Source organism: Mustela erminea, chromosome 6 (assembly GCF_009829155.1).
Source record: "Mustela erminea isolate mMusErm1 chromosome 6, mMusErm1.Pri, whole genome shotgun sequence".
NCBI lineage: Eukaryota > Metazoa > Chordata > Mammalia > Carnivora > Mustelidae > Mustela > Mustela erminea.
In genome coordinates this window covers 23,643,065-23,662,327 of record NC_045619.1, presented here as the reverse complement: position 1 = coordinate 23,662,327, position 19,263 = coordinate 23,643,065, and positions in this window count along the sequence as shown.

The window sequence follows — 19,263 nt, the reverse complement described above, 5'->3', positions numbered from 1 at the left end:
TCCATGGAAGTTGAATCCATTCTCCTCAGTTTGCTATTTTGGTCAGTCTTGGGGAGAGGTGTTCTTGACTCAGGAAAGACCTGGGGATTTTCCAGAAGGTGTAGCCTAGGTGGAATCTGGTGAGACTAGGCACGTTTCTATGTGCCTTGCAAGTTGGAATTTGGAATTCCAGGTGTCCGTGAACATCAGATGTAAAGAATTTAAAGAGTTAAGAGGATGCCCAAGATAACTGGTTAGAAAATAAGCCAGCCGCTAGCCCTTAAACCATTATCCCCTGTCCTGGGCAAAATTATATTCCCAGAACCTTGTACTTAGAGTTGCCAAAGGCTGGAGCAGAAGCACACTAGTCATTGTGTGGAGGACAAGAAGAGAAAGGGTTTGGTTTATCAGGAAGCTGGTGGCTGTTGTCTGCTTTCTGAAACACACAATGTGTGACCTTAAACACAATGGGAGAAATAACAGCAAGCAGTCGGCTAGTTTGGGCACGGGGAATTTAATCAACCTGGGGGAGAACACCACTATGTGTGTGGCTCCTGCCTTTACATGCTCTCTGAGGCATTGGGGCCCTCTGACAAAGAATACAAATTTGCAACAAAGACAGTTGTTTGAGGATCGTTTTAGAGCTATTTTTTCCCCTTTCTTATCGCATACATTTGAAACCTTTGTATTTTTTTTCCCCTTTTTATACTGCCTACTTACATGGCACTAACCCCTGGAAACCAGACCTTAGCAGAGCTCCTCTGTAAGTGGCCAAGCTCAGCTGCTTTGCAGTTTTAAAGGGGTAAATATTTTTCGCATCCCCGCACCTATCGTATTCCTCCCTGGCCTGTTGCAGTGCTAAGGCTCTCCCCTTTGGTGGCCTTTGGTAGGGTCCTGTATGTGCCACTCTGCCTCCGGAGAAAGTTACTTGCTTGTAGACAGAGCCACCATAGTGTGCGAAGACTAGCCAGGGGGAAACCATACATGGTCTTTGTCCAGGTGTAACAGTTGAAAGTCAACTGCCTAACTGTCGAAACTAGCTTCAAAGTGGTATTGTGTTGGTGTTGAGGTAACTCAGAGTGGTTGGATTTGCATTATCTTTCCATTTGCTGAGAGGTCAAAATGCAAATCTTCCTGAAGACCTTGTCTGGAAAGATCATTACTCTGGAGGCAGGTCCCAGTGACACTACTGAAAATGTGAAAGTTAAGAGCCAGGATAAAGAAATCATCTCCCTGGACCATCAGAGGCTCATCTTTGCAGGCAGGCAGCTAGAAGATAGTCCCAATCTTTCTGACTACAACAATAGAAAGGGTCAATCCTGCACCTGATTCTCCATCTGAAGGGTGGCTATTAGTTCTTCTGTCTGGCATTCACAGTGCCCAGTGATGGCATTATTCTGCACTCTAGCCATTTTTGCCAATTTAAGTTTTGAAATTAGTTCCAGTAATAGCTGATTAGCTGGTTTTCTCAGTGGCTGTTCAAAATGTTAATAAAGGTTTTGTCGAAAAACAGCAGCAGCAACAACAACAACATGGACCATTTAAGCTGCTAAATACAAGCAAACAGCCCTAAATCTCAGACTCTACCAGAGCACCAAGACTTAGGTACCTTTGATTGCCACCATTTGTCTTCTTTCTCAAAGTTCCTGGTTCATGCACCAGTGATTGGGGGTCAAGGTTACATCTACAACTGTGAACCTCCCTGCTTCGTGGAAATGCAGAACAGAACGTGTGATTCGCAAGATCTGTTGCCCTCAAGATAAAAGGAAGAGGAAGGGTTATGCTCTGTTTCTCTACCAGATTCCACAGCAGATAAATTTCTGTAGCTCAAGGGGCCAGGGAGTAAAAGGAAAGAGAAAGGCCTATAGTTTTATATTAATTGATGTTCTTTGTTCATGTTTCAAGAAACATCAGGAGTGGGAAAGAGGTATTCCATTCCTAATATGCGTCTGCTTCTGTTTTCTTCTGAGTCCTCTTCAGGGTTGCCCTGTCTTCTGGCTCCACCTCCTGAACATCCTGGGTATTAACCCTTCCTCTCTGCCTCTGCAGCTACTGCCCAGGTCAGGTCTCTGTTTTCTCTTTTCCTAAGAGTTGTCTTTTCTTCATGACTGGGATTCTGGCCTTTGTACTTTGCCCTCCTCCTGGCCCCTTCTCCGCCCCCATTGTACAAAAGAGCAAAACTGCAACAACTGTCTTCTAGAGCACCATTTTATTACACACATCTGTGCTATAACTCCCACACTCATCCATCAGTGGCTTCCCATGGCCTGAAAGATCTGTACTTTCTCACCTCCTACGTCTGGTGTATAGGAGCCTCCTAGTGAAAAGTGGCTAAGCTTGTGGACTCTGGAGAAAGAATGCCTGGTTACCAAGCTACTGACTAGCCGTGAGACCTTGAACAAGAAACCTTTTTGTGCTTTACTTTACTCATCAGTGAAATTGGTTTCATAATAGTACTTAACTCAAAGGGAGATTATTTTATAATAATAATATAAATGCTTCATATGAGCACCTATCACCATGCCTGGCACATATGTAGTGCCTAGAATTAGTCATCTTTATTTGCCCTCTGCTTGCTCATCTAGCCACATGTGTCCTACCAATTGCCTCCATATTGTTAAGGTCTGGTCTGAGCTGCTTGCTCTTCTCTGACCCTGCCACACTTTCTCAGGTCTTTTTACTTTTCACCCGTGCTGTCCTTCTCTTGGAATGCCCTTACCTGTCTTGACTGCCTGGCAGCATCATCTTTATTGTTCAATTCTCAGTTGAGATGCTTAGTCTTCTCTGAACAGACTTAAGTGTTACCTATCCTGGGCTCCCCCTTCCCAGTAAAGAAATATCCCCATTCTCCTAAGACTGTGTACTTTCTGAGGCTGGGGACTAGGTCTTTCTGCCTTTACCTCCTAGTACCTTACATAGTGGGAGGCATATATGGAAACTACTCAGAAGTGTTTATTGAATGAGTGACCATGTGAACAAGAAGGCTCTTTTCTGGGAGAAGCAATTTCAAGTTTTAAAAGCTCTGCGTGGACAGCATTTTATGGAGAAGCAGACCTCAGCATATTTTCTGATGCAATTCAGTGGGAGCTTCAAATGAAAAAGAATCTTAGAATATAGATAATTGCTATTTTCACTTGAAACTACTTTTTAAAGTCTAAGTTCAGACTAATAGAGAATTTTTTTTTTTTTTTTTTTTTTTTTTTTTTACCTGTGCTAATATATTGTGGGTGTGAGAGGAAGGGAAGAATATTCACATCTAACCTTTTAGCTACTTTCTTTGTTGAAATAACTTTTCTGAAACTAATGATACAGTTGAAGAAATCGCTTGTAAATGAATTGCAGTGCATTAATATACTGCCCAAAGTAAGTTGGTTAGTCTCAAGGCAAACAGTTCTTGTATGCTGATCATTTAGAGCTATTTTTTTAAAAACTTTTAAAAAGGTCAATTGGTTTATTTTTATGCATTTAGCAACAGTTTACAAAGCAATATTTTAGAGCTGTCATTGTATTAATTTTCATGGTTTTAGTAATTGTGAATTTTATATTTCCTTGGGAAGCAATTAATACATTTAGGAAACTCTCCTGGGTTTCATAAACACTTCCAATTAAAATGTATTGATTTGGCAGTGGTTTCTTCTTAGTACTTGTTCACAAAGACCAACAAGCAATTCATGCAGCTTTGTCTAACCTGAATATGAGCAAAAATGAGCCAACTGAAGATATTATCTCTTTTTCCCTTAAAAGTTAATTAGTTCTATAGGTATTATTAGCCTGTAAGCGCCTGGAGGGCAAGGATAATGTCTTATTCATTATTATATCTCACCCAGGGTCTGGCTGAGGCCCTGCACACATTAAGGGCAGCAGGGATTTGCATAAATGACGGAGCTTTGCCACTGGCCAGTGTGGAGAATAGAAGAGAATGAGCAAAGGTTGGGGCAGGAGCTTAGTGAGTGCTGGGTAGATGGGATGGACTGCAGCCTCTCAGAGCCCTGTGGGACTGAGTCTAGAAATAGGGGCACAGCAGAGGAGCCCTTCCTAGAAAGCTTGGGTAGGGGAAGGGCATCCAATCAAGAGACTTCTGGATGTGCTGCAATTCCTGGAATACATTTCAGGTTGGAATCACCTGGAGGATTTGAGTGAATAGCTGTTTGTGGGAACCTGGGAAAGATCCAAAGCAGGGGGATAGGAATTCTGGTTAGAGGAGTATTTGTGATGCTTTCTCACTGTAGTGTGTGTATGTGTGTATATGTGGGTTGTGTGTAGTATGTGTGTGGTGTGGAGTGTGTGTGTGTTTGGTGTATGATGGTGTGTGGTGTATGATGCGTGTGGGGGTGTGTATGTGGTATGGTGTGTAGTGTGTGATACCTGGGGGGGAGTATGATGGGGTGTGTGTGTGTGTTGTGTGTGTGGTATGTGTGAGAGTGTGTATGATGTGTGTAATGCCTCATCAAATATCAGGCCACTCACTGCTGGAGCAAAGGATTGGATTTCTCTCTTAGAGGCTAATTCTTATAGGGATCAATAGATTCTTATTACCATATGCTTAATCCTGGGTTAAGTCATGGGGAATACAAATAAAATATAAAACATGGTATGATCATTAGTAGTTTACAATCTAATTAGATGTGAACATTAGAACAGTATATGATACATGAGAAAATAGACAAGTTGTTCAGTGTATTCAAAGAGTTGCTCTGGGATGAAGATGGGAGACATGATCTGAGCCTTGAGGGATGATGAATGAATGTCATTTCTGCAAGTAGAGAATAGATGTCACATACATGATCCTAGGGTGCAAACTCATGGGTTTTGAGTGAGTAAGTGGCTGGTGTAGAAGATTCCTGTTGTGTGGAGAGCTGAGGCAGGGAAAGGCGGAATGTACTTTAGTCGCATTACAGCCTGGGCCTGGAATGCCGCATGAAGATTCCTGAGCTTCACCCAACAGGCTGTGAAGAACGATTCGTGGTATTTTACCAGGGGACTGACATGATCAAAATTATCTTTTAGCTTACTTTAGCTAAATTATGCAGACGGGATTGAAGGAAAAGAATCTAAAGTCAGTGAAACCAGTTTGGGATTGTCTGTTTCCTAAAACTCTGGAACTGTGTATCATCTCCATTTATCCAAATATAATTTGGCCACTTTAAGGTCATTCTCAGCCCAGAGACATATGAAAAATAAAAACAACTAAATTTTCTATTTTCCTGCTAATATTGCATGATACAATATAAAACATTCTTTTAAGATTTTATTTATTTATTTGACAGACAGAGATCACAAACAGGCAGAGAAGCAGGCTGAGAGAAAGGAGGAAGCAGGCTCCCCGCTGAGCAGAGAGCCCGATGTGGGGCTCGATCCCAGGACCTGAGATCATGACCTGAGCCGAAGGCAGAGGCTTTAACCCACTGAGCCACTCAGGCGCCCCACAATATAAAATATTTTTTAAAAATCTCTTCATACATTTAATTGAAGGATATATTCTTCAAAAAGATAAAATTATGCCTCTCATACCAATACATGATGAATATTTGTTAAAGATTTTATTTAACTCATTAATGAGGGAACTTGTAAGATGTCACAACCAGTTCAAAGAAAGAATCCAAGGAACAGATGCGTTTCTAGATCAGGAATAGAAGAATGGATGTACACATGGAGATAAGACTGGACTTTCCCACAGGAGGAAAGGGAAGCCCATCCCACTTCTGTCAGAGATAATTTACATGTCAATCAACAAGCACTGTTTTAAATTGCTATCAGTTATCTACAGTTTACAGAGTTCTGTAATAGCTTACTAGCAATGGAAGGCTAGAATCTGTGCTGTAGACAAGGCAGGGTTCTCCCAGAAGCACAGGCTTTTCTAAATTTCTAAGACTCATGATATCCTTCTCCTTATACCAAACTTTTTTTTTAAAGATTTTATTTATTTATTTGACAGAGAGAGATCACAAGTAGGCAGAGAGGCAGGCAGAGAGAGAGAGGAGGAAGCAGGCTCCCTGCTGAGCAGAGAGCCCGATGTGGGACTCGATCCCAGGACCCTGAGATCATGACCTGAGCCAGGCAGCGGCTTAACCCACTGAGCCACCCAGGCGCCCTACCAAACTTTATTTTAAAATGCCCATCCTTACCTCTTCCCACGCTGGGCTACTTTCTGATATCTCTGGATCAGTTCCTTTTTCCAAGAACAGTTCCAGATCCTTCCTTTCTAGTGTAAATTAATGAATTCTTTCTTGCTTCTCTCCATTTTTCTTCCTCCACTACTGGATCAACTTACAAAGACTCCATGCTCTCCTTCTCCTTAAAAACAAGGTTGTGAAAACAGGGAGTTCACATTTTCTCCATCACACCCACACATATAAATGTTTATGCAATTGTTTTAGACCAAAAATATTTTGAGATTGTAATCTGGATTGCCAGTTTTATCTTAAAGAGTGCAAAAGACAAAAAGTGGGTGGGAAAAAATCCTAGATTTTCTTTTCTTATTCCACCGTAAATCTCCTTCTCAGAGATCTTGAAGTCCCCCCTTATTTCAGAGCTGAAGCAGCTGAGAACAGATGGAATGCTTTCTCCAGTTAGTGGCAGTGATGAGATTGGATTTGGGCGCCTTCGTCTAAGAGTCAGTCATATAGCACAGATGTATTGAGTGCCTAAAATGTGCCAGGTCTTCATGGAGCTTACATTCAGTGTGGAGGAGACAGGTAATAAATAAGATAAATAAGTAAATTATGCAGTGTATTACAGACATGTTATATTATTGTATTGTGCAGAATGTGAAAAATTCTATGAAGGAAAATAAAGTAAGGCATTTAGTAGAGTGATCAGGAAAGGCCTCAATGAGAAGGTGGTATTTGCACAAAGACTTAAAGGAAGTGTCGGCATGAGCTATGAAGATTTTATGTGGAGAACATTCTGGCAGAGGGCATCAGAATTACAAAGGCCCTGAGGTGTGAATATGCCTGACTTGTTTGAGGAACAACAGGAGGTCACCGAGGCTGGAGAGATGAGTAGTACAGTAGGAGAGGAGATCAGGTCGGTAAGGAGAAAGGGTATAGATCATATAGAATCTTGTAGGCCATTGTAGGGCTTTCTGATTGTGGTGGGAAACCACTGGAAGGTTTTGAATGGCATTATCTGTTTTTTATTTTGAGAGATTATCCTGGCTGTCACATGGGAGTGCTGTGTCATTGAACTAATCCAGGAGAGGAATGACAGTGGCAGGGAGCCAGGGGGTAGCAGTGAAGGTGGAGAGGTGGTAAAGTAATGATTGGTATGGTGTTGGCCTTGGGTCAATTTACATCAATTATCAAACAACTTGGGGTGTTTATTAGTGTTCTAGGCATCTTGCTAGGGACTGGGATAGAGTTGTATAAGCTCTAGCTCTTGTCTCTGAGGAGCTCAGTCTTAGAAAGAGACTACTATGAACAATACTAAAAACATTCCAATGCACTGTGGCAGGCACAATAGAATAGAAGTATGTGCAAGGTACAGATGCAGACCCAAAAAGAAAAGGAGCTGTATTTAAAAAAAAAAAAAAAAAAAAAAAAAAAAGAGCAAGAGCTTCATAGCATTCCCTTCCTAGGTAGAGGGAGACACTTTCAGGTAGAGGGAACAGTAAGAGTTGTGGGGTAGTGTAGTTATTATGTCGTTCATTCTCTTTTATTCTTGGTAATGCAGTGGATTTGAAGTGTTGAAACGAGACTCCTCAGCCCTACTTCTGCTATGTGATATGAAGGTAACTGGTGGTGGGAAAGGGGTACACAGATGCTTTGTATGGGGCTGGTCAGTGAGTCCTTGGGAGCAATGATGAAGTTTCTCTGTGGCCAGTCCTAGAGACCTCCGAGAGCTGGGAGAGGTGTGGAATACAGTAGTTAAGAGTAAGAGTCAGTCTGATAAGTCAGATTCCAGCCTTACCACTTACCCTGGGCAAAGTACTTGACCTTTGGGCCTTGACTTCCCCACCTGCCAAATGGGGCTGGTGCCTACTTTGTAAGGCTGCTATGAGGAATATATAAGTTAATATATGCAAATTGCTTGGAATAGTGGCACAGAGTAAGCATAGATAGAGTAAGTACTGTCCAAGTAGGTGCCCTTCTTACTACTACCTTCTGGCATGAGCAGTGCTCATGGCCTGCAGATGACCTGGACAGAGGTGGTAAGTTCATTCATAGTAAGGGCAACTTGTGGACCTGGGCCTGGGCATCTTCTTGTGGGAGCCCTGGGATCCTTACAGAGTTCACTGGAAGGAGGGGACTGAGGGTCAGGACTCCAGTCCTGGGGATTGGCTTTCTCATCAACACTGGTGAAGAAAGCCTGAGCCAGGTTTAATTTCGTCTAGAAAAATAAAGAAATTTGATGTTTCTCAAGCGTGTCGTGAAGTAAATTCTTAGTGGTTATATGTGCTTAGGGAACTATAAGCAGCTATAAATTGCTGAAAGATAGATTCTGAGGTGGCAAGTCAATGGTGAAAAAATGGGCAGGGATCAGATCAAGATGGACCTTAAAAGTCCTTCAGTGACCTTGGGCTTATTCTGTACATGCTGGGGAGAAAGAGTTTTAAGCAGAGGTGATATAATCCAGTTTAGATCTTTAGTAACTAAGTTGGTGGCAGGAGCATAGATGTAAAATTGTTGAGATGAGAGAGAATAAGTGGTCACTTAAACAATTCTGAGGAGGAAGATGAGGGACTGGGATGACGATATGGACAGCAGGGATAAGGAAGAGACCACGGAGCTGAGACATATCTAGATATCTCAGATGTGATATTGCACATCAGGCAAGTCAGGCTTCTGGCTTTGGAGAAAGAACAGATTTGGGGATGACAGTGAGTTGAGCTTGGTTCTGTGAGCTTGAGGTGCCTGTTCTGAGTGGAGGGATAAAAACTGGGCCAAAATTGGGTTTGGGAATCATCAGGATGGACATAGTTAGGGAGGGCGTGGAATTGCTTAAGGCAAGGTAATACAATCAGAGGAGAACTCCAGAAAGGCCAGAGGCTTTGGTGAGGATCACTGGAAAGAAATGGTCAGACCAATAGAAAGACGAGAGAGAGGAGATTGCTAGGGAGCTGGGAAAGGAGTTTCCAGAAAGGTTCATGATTAAATTCAGAGAGTTCGGGGATAGGACGTTTGCCAGTGCATGTTGGTAGGCTGGTGGAAAGGGAGTCAGTCTTGTAGTGAGTCAAGGAAGGCACAAGAAGCAGGGATGTGGTGAAGTAAATGTGAACTACACTTTGAAGAAACTTAGGAATGAAGTAAAAATGAGCATGGAAGTCAGAAGGGCAGTGCAGGGTCAAACAGTGTTCCCCACCTAGCCCTCCACTTCATAAGATCTGATTAAATGGGCCAGGGAGAAGTTCTCAGCAGAGAGAACATTTGAGGATTATAAACATACAGACACACACAGACACAGACACACACACATTTAGAAGTTAGGGAGAGACATACGTAATGCATTTAGGACTCTTCCTCTAAGGCAAGCCTTAACAAATTGCCAATTCAACTATCTGAAAAATTCATATGAGTTGGGATGGTAAGTAGAAAACCCCTATATTTAAATGACATTTTCATCAAAGTTCGAGTTGTATTTTCTGAATTGTGTTTTATTCCACATAAGCTAAGTGGCCCTACAGCAGCTTCATCTCATTGCATGCTTGTGTATACATTGTCCCACAAACTCCTTTTGAAATGCTCTTTTAAATTCCATATGAAAGGGGGCACCTGGGATAGAGCCTGCATTGGGCTCTCCGCTCAGCAGGGAGCCTGCTTCCTCCTCTCTCTCTGCCTGCCTCTCTGCCTACTTGTGATCTCTCTCTGTCAAATAAATAAATAAAACCTTAAAAAAAATTTGATATGAAAGTACACAGTTTATTCTATAGCACAAGTCAGAAACTTAAAACTATTAGTCAGGGCCCGAACAGGGACAGAATCCATTCTTATGATTCAGAAGGACACATGCTTCAAGGGAGAAAGGAAGGGAGATTTTATTTTGGAGAAATGGTAGAAACACTGTGGGAGGTATATTTGGGATAATTATAAATATAGTTTTTCCTTGCACGAATGAATCTTAGATTGTTACTTAGGAATATTTTGAAACAGTACAGTTGTCAGTGAGAAAACCCTTGAATGCCTCATTGCATTCAGTGACTTCTTTTATTAATGGTAACACCTGCCGTTTCACAGCCTGTGCTTTCATCTCCAAATACAAAGGGAAGGGGGTCCCACAACAAATACTGGGCTAATTTAAGCCTCCAAATAAAAAAACAAACAATCAAACTGTGTACTGAGTCTTAGTAATTTGTATATGTCAGGTAAAAATGGTTTTCTTCTTATCAAAATGAAGTCTATTTGATCTGAACTGTTGACGTAACAAATATTGATGAAATGGTCTTTATGTGCCAGGCACCGTGCTAGGTTCTGGCGTTGTGGTGGTGACTCAGATGGACAAGTTCCCTGACCCAATGTCATTAATGGCTTCATGTATCAAGACCATGTTAAAAAAATAATTACATAGGTAAAAGATGAAAGGGAAAGCACAGCAGAGCATAGTGGCATTCAGGAGGCAGGAATGCGGACCTACACATATCAATTCTGTTTATCCCTTTACTCTTCTGGTGTAGGTAAAAACACTAACTCACCTTCCTGAAGTTTCCTCCATGTGGAGGAACACTCATGAGACATTCTGCCCAGCCCTGATGCTTTCTCATTCTCCTCTGCTCACGGAAGGAGAAGAGGCTCACCTCATGGTGAGTTCAGGAGAGGACCTAGGCACACCCGACTTGCCATCTTCCCCTTCCTGGTGGAGAATCTGCCCCGTTTCTTGGCCAGATATTTTGGGGCGATTTCAAATTGCTGGAAGATGGCTGAGTTCCCTGTGCCCTTCTGAGCTCTGGCTTTCAGTGATAAGTGCCAGGTGGCAGAGATGGATGGCCCCAAATTAAGGCCTTCTAATGCTGATCTTCAGGTCAAGAAGGGAGCTAACCTCTTAGATTTTATTTTCTCTGCCCAGGACTTTTTAGAATCATGACCACCATATGATCTCACATTGGCTCTGGATTGTTAACTATATAAGCTATGGGCATGGGTTTGGTCTTCCAGAGCTCCAATGATGGCTTCACCCATGGGGAAGTATTAGATTTTATTCAAAAAGAAAGAAGGCAGGCAGAAAAGAGAAAAGGGACCCTTAGTATAAAGAGCATATGCCATATTCTTGGACTGCAGTGGAGAAAGAATTCCATAAAACTTTGTAGATTGAAAGTATAGAAGAGCAATTCAGAAGGCCTGCATCTGGGATGCTTTATCTTTGGGAATCAGGTTTGCCTAGAAAGTCAGCTGGAGTGGTCTGGCAAACATGCTTCAGTCTTGCCAGCAGAATAGGAGCAGTGGAGGAAAGAGAAGCAAGAAAGACAGATTGATTACCTGAAGAAATGAGAAACTTCTTATATTATAAAATGAGATATTCTTGGGCAAACCAAGCAGACATACATGAGAATAATAACAAAGCTAAGGACGGACAGATACAAAAGGTAAAACAAGTTTCTTTCAGATTTACTTTTTCCTAAAGAAAGTACTAGAAAACAGAAGCATTCATTCACTAATCACTCATCACATGTGTTTCAGGTTCTTTCTATGTGTTGGGCATTGATTTTGGGTTTTAGAAATATATTACTGAACAGAAAAATTAAAAAAAATTCTATCTGTAGAGTTTACATTTTAGTAGGAAACCAGATAATAAACATAATAAATAAATTATATATTATGTTAGAAAATGATGTTATAGAAAAGAAAATATATCACAGTAAGGAGGAGTACGAGTTCATAGGAGGGAAGGCATGGTAGTGTCAAAGTGGGTATTATTGAGAAGGTGGTATTAGAATAAAGATTTAAGGAGGTGAGTAAGCCATATAGTATCAAGGAGAAGAACAATACAAGTAGAGGGGATATCCAGTGCAAACATCCTATGGCAAGAGGGTGTCTGGTATGTTTGATGAGGAGCAAAGAGGCCACAGAAATATAAGCAGTGTAAGCAAGGGGGAGAAAGTAGGAGCTGACATTAGAGAGGTAACAAAGGGCCATATTGGATAGACCCTTTAAGGTCATTGTAAAGACTGACTTTGACTCTGAATGAAGAGTAAGGGAGTCCTGAGATTGCTGTAGCAATTCAAGAGAGCAGTGAAGGTAGCTTGGGGTAGATGGTGACAGGGAGATCGCTCAGCTTGTGGGTGGTGTGCAGTTGACCCTTGAACAATCTGGGAGTTGGGGGCACTGATTTTATAGTCAAAAATCCTCATATAACGTTTGAATCTCTCAAAACTTAACTACTGGTACCTTACTGTTGACTAGATGTCCTACTGATGACATAAGCAGTCAATTAAGACATTTTCTCTGTGTTTTCTGTATTATATATTGTATTCTTACAATAAAGTAAGCCAGGGAAAAGAAAATTTGTTATTAAGAAAATCATGAGGAAGAGAAAATACATTTGTAGTAGTATATTGTATTTATTTATTTAAAAAATCTGTCTGGAAGTATACTCATGCAATTCAAACCCATGTTGTTCAAGGGTCAGCTGTATTTGTATAATCCCACTATGTGGGATACCTGACAGCAGTGACGAATGAAAGAATGATACCTACATGTCTTAACATGGGTGAATGTGCAAAACATGAATGTAAAAGGTGAGACAAAAGAATTATTACAACATTATGACACTTTTTAAAGTCAAAAACCAAGCAAACCCAAATAATAGAAAGTTTAGTTATTCAGCTATTTGTGGTAAATCTCTATGTCAATATAAAAGAAGGATAACGAACCAAAGCTCAGGATTATAGTTGCAGCCATAGAGGGGTAGGAACACCAGAATGGCTTTGGGGAGGAGAACACAGAATCTTCCTGTGGCAATATTCTGTTTCTTAAGTTAGGTGGAAGTTTTGGGGGAATGTGTTTTATTGTGCTTCATTCATAACTTACATACACATTGCATATATTCATTAGCTATACAAATACTCTGTTAAAAAGAAAAAAAAGAGAACAGATGGTAGTTGATCAAAGGGATGAGGATAACTAACAGAAGGGACCATGTCTTGGGAATTAAAGGTATGGGCTTTGTTTTATTTCTGATTTAGCAGAAGCTTCAGCTATGGGAGGCCACAGGAAGCCCCTGGAGTTGTCACTGAGGTGGCTTTCCTTAAGAAGATGAATGTAGACAGGCCCCTTAGACTACCTGAAGGGTATCCATGAGGCGAGGGACCAGCTCCAACTTCTGGGAGAGTGAACAGCCTGGAAGACTGTGAAGGCGAGGGGACCTCAGTCCGGTGCTGGTGAGGAGCTAACCATGGACTTGTGCACATCCCAGTACACTCAGTGGCTGTAGGTGGACACCTGGAGAGGGGCTATACACATAGCCTGGGATTTTGTTTTGGATTCTAGTTGACCTGCCTTCTCTTGTACTGTGTGAACTTGGTAGATGCTAGGTCTCTGAGCTCCAACCTTCTCATCAGTATAATTAAGGGAAGAGACAAGAACAATTGTCTTGATGCTGTGTCTGTGTCACCTTCAGAAATCCCTGGTGATACTGTTGGGTCACTTAGAGAAGGAGTATGTACAGTTGAAAAGGAGCTGTGCCACCCTTGCTTCAATAGGGGAGCCACTCTGATAGATGTTGTATGTTTCATTTGTGTGTGTGACTTCATATCAGAGGAGGGTTCTGTTGAGAGAACAAAAAGCAGTGAAAACACAGACAAGTAACAATTTGGAAGTCACTGGTATAATTAGTATTCCACAGACCTGTCTATGTATCAGATTTTTCTGATGAATTAAAAAGTATGCAGACCCTTCCCCCAGACCTTACCCTTGATTTATTGCATCAGTATTTCCAGGAGGAAGGTCTCCAAGGGCTTGTGAAACCAGCCCTCCAGATGCATCTCAGAGTGGCAGCTCATCTCTGGCTATAGGCTGGGTTTTAGAAACCCCCTATTGTGTTGGAACTTTGGAGTTCTCCTCTAAGCAATAACATACCATGAGCCTGTGTTTATATTCCTCCTGTGTATAACACCTTCTGTTCCATTTGTTTATTTTTTCCCCATTTCTACAAAAACAACAGCTTCTGAGAACCAAAATATCAAAATGAAGCTGTCATCCAATTTTGATTTTTTCCCCATGTGCAAAATTTAGGGTTGTTTTTCTGTTTTTTGTGTTTCCTCCCCCTCTTGGAACATTGTGTATAAAAATAGGCCCTTTGTTTTTCTACAGTGCCTACCGCTGTAGCTCCCACATGCTTTGGAAATCATGCCATTCAAGTTTGAATAGATACTAAAGGAGCCCAGGGAGTAGTTTTCCCTTGCATCATTTGGGCGACAAAATATTTCCAAACTGTGCTCTGACATTGACTTTGAAATATATTTCCCTTCCAGTTTGCTCCCACCCTCCTGAAAACATATAAGCATGCTTGATTGAATAGCCCACTGGAGAGAGTTAAAGATAAGGCTGGGAACACCTGCTCTTGAAATAGTGTCCAAGGTTACCCCTTAACAAAGAAATATGATTCTTAGAAGGGCCAGTAAAGGGCAGATGAAAGAATTAAGGGAATATGTGGGCTGAAACATGAGGTCAAACTAAGAAGATGAAGACTTTCAGCCCACAGAGATGAAGGGTATATGGGGAGATGATCAAAGTCGATGAAGCCACAAAGGGCATCAGTATGTTTGTGTTCACCAAATCCCAAAGCACAAGGATGGGCAGGAAGACTCTTTGAAGCCTGAAAGAGGAGAAATTTAGGACAAATAGAAGAAAACATTACTTTACACGGTGAGTCATAAACTTTTGAAATAAGTCACTCCCAAGATACGGTCTGGGTTAAAAATAATAAAGGTTCACAGAAGGGGTGTAATGTATTTATGAGTCGTAGAGACAGTGCTTTTTCGAGAGTGAATTATACGGTCCTGTGGTACCTCTTTGACATTTTATATTCGAGTTGGTGCCATGTTCGTGACAGAGTGCTAAGCTATGTTTACTCTGCAGGTGATCTAATGGGACAAAATTTATGTCCTTCTGGGGGAAACACTTTATTCAGTCAGTTGCCTCAAAAATTTTAAATAATAAAAATAATTTTCTTACTATGTAGAATGTCTTGCTCTAAGAAAACTCTTTATCCATATTGAAGCGTCATGGCTTATCAGTTGGTGGGGCCTGTTTTCACTAACAGTGAAGCTGGGATAGGAATGAAACTGTCTGTTGAACACATTTTGCATTTCTTTTTTCATTTTGCATGTTTAACCCCCAAAACAAATTGGCAGGGCCAGAGAGGGAAAAGACAGTGAGGGGCCTCCACTGAAGCCACACCACTGAGAAAGCCATGGGAATAAGCCTCAGCACATGGGAATTCCTTTCTGAGGCAAAATGACCTTTCTGTCTTTTCAGTCATGCAAAAGGCTGAGTGTTGAAGCTGACAACGAAACATTATATCTTGGGGCATGAAGTCAGCCATAGAAAAGAGAGAGTTAAGAAGAGATAGTAAAGTAGGAGTTTTAGCCTTCTTTAAACTTTCTCAGAGTCTAATAACTAGTAATATACACCAAACAGCAGGACCAAGAGTTGATTTCTTCTCGCCCTATCAAAATGATAGTGTATTTTTTTTTAAGATTTTATTTCTTTATTTGACAGAGAGACTTCACAAGTAGTCAGAGAGGAAGGCAGAGAGAGAGAGGGGAAGCAGGCTCCCTGCTGAGCAGAGAACCCAATGTGAGGCTTGATCCCAGGACCCTGAGATCGTGACCTGAGCCGAAGGCAGAGGCTTAACCCACTGAGCCACCCAGGCACCCCCAAATTACACTGTATTAATGGCTGCGTTGTGTAAGGAAATAGCTGAGTAACAGACTTTCCCCACACTTAGTGGCTTAAGCAGCAACCATTGAATTATGCTCATGGATTCTGTGAATTAGTAATTTGGGTGGTTACTCTCTCTCCACAGTGAATGAGGGCAAAATGATCTTGAGGCTTCTTCACTCATATGTTTGACACCTCGGTTGGGATGACTTAAACGTTGGGCTCCATTGAAAATGTCAACCAGAGCATCTGTATATGGCCTCTCCATGTGACTCCGAGTTCTCACAGCATGGCAGCTGGGTTCCAAATGGGAGAATCTGGAGATTAAGCAGACGGAAGATACATGGCCTTTTCTGACACAGTCTAGTTTCAGAAATCATGAAGTAGTTACTTCTGTTCCATTTGTTGACAGAAATGAATCACTAAGGTCAGTCCATATTCAAGGGAGGGGTATTAGACTCCTCCTCTTTTTTTTTTTTAATTTTTTATTTTTTATAAACATATATTTTTATCCCCAGGGGTACAGGTCTGTGAATCACCAGGTTTACACACTTCACAGCACTCACCAAAGCACATACCCTCCCCAATGTCCATAATCCCACTTTTTTTTTTTTTTTTTAAGACTCCTCCTCTTGATGGGGGTGGTGGAGGTAAGGTTACATTGCAGAAGAGTGTGTTGGAGGGTAGATGTTTTCATGATAATCTTGAAAAAGGAAATATAGTCTACATATAAGTTTACAATACAGATGTGTATGTGTGTATATAAATGATCACCTTTTTCTCCCATGTTGAGATCTGAGAGGAGAATTCTGTTAGCATGACAGACACGTGACAGGAAATGCAGGATGTATTTATTTGGGGTGGGAAGAGTTCACAGGATTAAGAGCGATATTTGCAACTTACCCTTCAGAAGAAAGAAGCCAGATAAAACTTTCTTCAGTAAAGGATGAGCAAACAGGCAAACAAATAAAACCAGCATGGGGTCTTTAAAAAGTTTCTGTAACTTGAGAAAAAAGGACCATTGCCCTGAAAGTACAGATGGAAAGTATACTTTGAAAAATGATCTATTAAAGGAAACAGAAGAACATTTTGAAATCTTTTTCAGAAAGAAGAAAGAACATAACTGAGAGTGCAAAAAAATGGCATCTGTTACTATGGAAAGAGTTGAACATCACCTTTAGAATGCAGAGGAAATCACCCAAGAGATGAACATACACTGATAGCAAAGTCGATCAGTATGGAAGACCGAGAATAGATAATGAAACCATCAGTATCTAGAGTATCAGTGGTATCCAAGTAATAATAATAGATATAAAGAAGGAAACTTTCCCAAGTGGAAGAAGGATTGAGTCAGCATTTGGTAGCCCTCAGTAATTCCCAGAGAGAATAAGTAGAGTAAGACTTGCTTTCCAACATGTCCTTATAAAAATGTTTGAACTTCATAGACAAAACATTGATGCAAAACCCTGAATTCCTGAAAGTTTTCATACAGAGGATCAAAAATCAAGCTGAATTCAGATTTCACCTCTACTATACTAAACACCAGATAGAGTAACCTTTATAATATGAAGCACTACATAGTAATAGAACTATGAGGAAAAAAAAGGTTTGGCCAAAGTATGCATCCAAGTTTTTATCAATGTGTGAAAGCTGCAGAAAACTATTTTCAAATATACAAAGATTCAGAAAGTAATCACACATGTTACAATTGTTAAAGATATGTTTGTTAATGGCTAGAATGAGAAAATACACATACAAGACAATAATTATGTGGATTTCAAATTTCAGATCTCATCTTGCATTAGCAAAGACTGACAAGTAGTCAGGAGAGACACAATACTGATGTTCCTAACTTACAAGGGAAGAAATGACAAAGATACTGATTCTACTGCTCCAAAACAAATTAAGGATTGGTTGAGCAGAACAAATGTCAGCCATAATATCTGCAGAAGAGGTTGCAGCCCAGAAAGGAGCTGGCCTGCCTAAAATGTTCCAGAAAGGATCTAGATTGCAAGTTCAGAGATAGCAGGTATAGAGAGTGGGAGTGAAGGTACAGAAAGCAGAGAATTGAAGCTTTATCTTTAAAGGCCTGTTTAAATAAGGACACATAGTCTTCTTTTTTCCTTCAGAAGGTCTAGCAACTAAACATTTTTCTCTAGGCAAAAACAGTAACAGCAATACGCTAAAAACCCAGGGTATTCTTTTCTAAAGAAACTGAACCAGTATTTTGAGAGAACTTGAGCTGTTACAGTGGGTGTTATCATTCTGGAGGAGAGCCCTTCACATCCTGTCAATTTGATGGCCCATAAATATATCTGGTTCTCTTCTCTTCACCCCAAGGAGAAGCCTGTGAATTGGCAAATTCTGCTCCTGGTCAGCTTTATATTTGAGGAGGCTCACAAACATGGAAAAGAAAAGAGTGAAAGATAATAAGAGAAAACTGACCCCTGAAGAAAAAGAGAATCCCGGGAACTAAAAAGAATTTTAAAACAACAGTGAGAACTGTTGTCCTTAGATTTAAGGAAGCTATTGCCTTCATAAAAGGAGAACAAGATGCCATGAAAATGAAAAATCTAGAGACAAAGAGGAACACTTGGAAATTAGAGATGATTGCTCAAATAAAACATTCACCAAAATAATTGGGAGAAAAAGTTGAGGAAACTTCTAAAAAGTAGCGCAACAAGAGAGGATAGAAGGAGAGAAAAGGTAAAAGTTAATTAAGGTAAAGTGAAAAGTGTTCAGTGGACAGATTTAGCAAGAAGGAGGCCATTGGTGATCTTGCAGACATGGTTTCAGGGAAGCAATAAAGTGAATGCAACATCATTGTCCAAATGATGTGATTCTGTTTGTCTGGCTTAAGAAGGTTGGTGTGGCGCTTCAAACTTAGTGGGAAAGAATCTTGTATCTCATCCCGAATATATGATCCTAGGATCTTAATGACATTGATAATATTTGGTTGCAAATTGGCTATTTCTCCTGGGAGAAGGACATGTGAGTCATGTGATTAGTATCCATTACCATTTCACAAAGTGGTACATAACTTTTTTGGGGGGGGGTGGAGGGTTGGGACAAGATGGGGAGGGGAGGAGAGAGTGAATCTTGAGCTTGCTGGACGCCCACCTTGGAGTCTGAAACGGGACTTGATCTCACAATCCTGAGATCATGACCTGAGCTGATAAAAAAGTTGGATGCTTGATTGACTGAGCCACCCAGGCACCTCTGGTATGTAACTTCTATACAAACAGTTGGAGACTTTTCTGGCAGTAAGCAGTGTGGTTTTCTACACATAAATTTTAAAAAGCAGCTTAATATTAGAAGAAATAGATGAATATTATGTGGCAGGAAAAATGATCCTTAAACTACATTTTTAAAAGATTTCCTGCCGCTTCCAGTCGGCAACGGGAGAAGAATTAGGCACAAACAAGTCAGCTGCAAGAGATTGGGAGCAGGGGACAACAGTTGAAAAGGACTG